Source organism: Miscanthus floridulus, chromosome 8 (assembly GCF_019320115.1).
Source record: "Miscanthus floridulus cultivar M001 chromosome 8, ASM1932011v1, whole genome shotgun sequence".
Taxonomy (NCBI): Eukaryota; Viridiplantae; Streptophyta; class Magnoliopsida; order Poales; family Poaceae; genus Miscanthus; species Miscanthus floridulus.
This window is the reverse complement of record NC_089587.1, coordinates 96,782,747-96,784,779: the sequence shown is the minus strand read 5'-3', so window position 1 is coordinate 96,784,779 and position 2,033 is coordinate 96,782,747. Positions and strand designations below refer to the sequence as shown.

The 2,033-nt window shown below is 43.1% G+C and overlaps 1 pseudogene; it reads left to right on the top strand.

Annotated features, from left to right (window-relative positions):
- The first annotated feature begins 266 nt into the window (after window positions 1–266).
- LOC136469612 (uncharacterized) lies at window positions 267–968 on the top strand (annotated as a pseudogene).
- The last annotated feature ends 1,065 nt before the right edge of the window (window positions 969–2,033 follow it).

Here is a 2,033-nt window from a genome sequence, read left to right as displayed (position 1 = left end):
CACTAAAAAATTGGCAAACACACATGGTGTGATGAAGGCAATAGGTTCCTTATGTTGCGGCCAGATCTCAAACCTTGATAGACAACATTGAGGAGATGAAATGGTAGGATTATCTTTGTCTACCATTCAAAAGATGTTGCCTCATACCCTCTCTCTATAAATAGGTCTAGGCAGAGACTTGAATCATTAGGCAAAAATTTTACCTTCTCATTTCTTCCACCTCATTTCAATACACAAAAAGTTTTAGCCATAGACTATAGATCGATATGGCTTGCCATCTTAGGTCGATAAGCTTGCCATCTAGGCGTTACTCCAGCGAAGCTACAGTCCAACAAGAGTTGTGTATTCTAGAGGCAATCATCTCCTCACCATCCACATGTATTGTCACGATGTGTGATGGTTTGAGGAGGCTTGGAGACATCTACAATAGTGTTGAGGAGATGACTCACTTGCCAAGCAACCAAGTTTGCTGTTCTGAGCAAACGAAAATGCTTGATGGAGAAATGGAGTCTTCTCTCGAGCTACTAGATCTCTCCAACACCATGCAAGAGATCTTTGTTGAGTTGAAGGCCATTATCCAAGAGCAGCAAGTGGCTCTAAGAAAAGGAGATGGTGCAACCATTCAAGCCAAGATCTAGTCTTACAGCCACTTGGTGAAGAAGGCTAAACAGTCTTTCAAGAAGGCAAGCGAGAAGGCCACTTCTGAAAAGACAGACTATGTAATGATCAAGCCACTGACCAAGGCCAGGGAGATTGCCATCTCTCTACTTGAGTCCACAGTGCAGCTCCTGTCAAAGCAACTTGAAGTGCCCAAGCAGTCACTTGTCTCGAAGGCATTTTCCAAGAGAAAAGTAGTTGTTTGCGAGGAGGACCAACTACAGGCGTTAGAGTGTAGCATTGGAGATCTTGAGAGCTGAGCAGGACACGATATTGGTCCAGAGCAGGGTTTCTCTCCTAAACATCCTTAGCTCATAGATACTCCTTGTTGCTTTTGACATCCTATGATTGGCATCCATGTATTTGAGGATTAGCTAAGCTCGATGCAGTTTTCTAGGATGTATAGAGTATAAATGTATAGAAAATTTTAGAAAGGAAAAAGGACACAATTTTGATCCAATTCATGTTTGTTGATGTGATTTTGTGCATTCAGTATGGATTGCTTTGTTTTTGGGTCCTTATTTAGTGGAACTTGCCCTACATACAAGAAGCATGCTAGACCATAGCTACAATGGTTAAGCTAAGATAGCAAAATAAATTAGTCATCCAGATTCCCCCTACCACATTTGTGTAGTATAGCACTGCCATTGAACAATTCTTATTTTTGCAATGGATGTTGATTCCTAACCATGTATTGAAAAAACTAATGGCCTTAACTGTCGGATCATTTTGTGAGTATGTTACTATGTATTCCATGTAGGCATTCCTTTTAAGAGTACACCTGGGCTATGTCTGTTCCATCGTGAGAGTTGAGACTAAATATACATATAGATGTTAAGATGATTAATAAATTTTGCAAATCCCTAAGCCCCAAAGATAACCAAAACTATCAAAAAAGTGGTGTGGCACTATGTCATGCAAACTTTTTTGGGGCATTGGACTACAATCTTCCAAACAACTATCAACTGAATCATTTCACATCCGAATCGAAGCAATTTCAAGTGCTCTAGACCTCTAGACCGGCTCAATCGGCCAAAATGAATGCAAATCGAAGGTGCGTGTGATCGGGAGGGGCCGGATGGCATGGTCCATACTAGACAGGGTTGTGCAGGGAGCTTTCGGTCCCCTGACTTGACCCTATCGTGGCCTTTGAATTGTAGAGCTCCTCACAGTCCTCCCATCCACTGCAAGGCACTTCTCCACCTCAAGGCCATGGACCTGACTACTCAGCAATGCATTGGTGGTGGGGTGCAGCGGATGCCGACCATCTAAGGGTCCAACTCATGGAGTTCCATCTCCTTCCGCCTGAGTTTAGCCCACCGAACACCGACCGCCGACCGCCCGAGGGTCCAACTTGAAATGAACATATTTTTAGA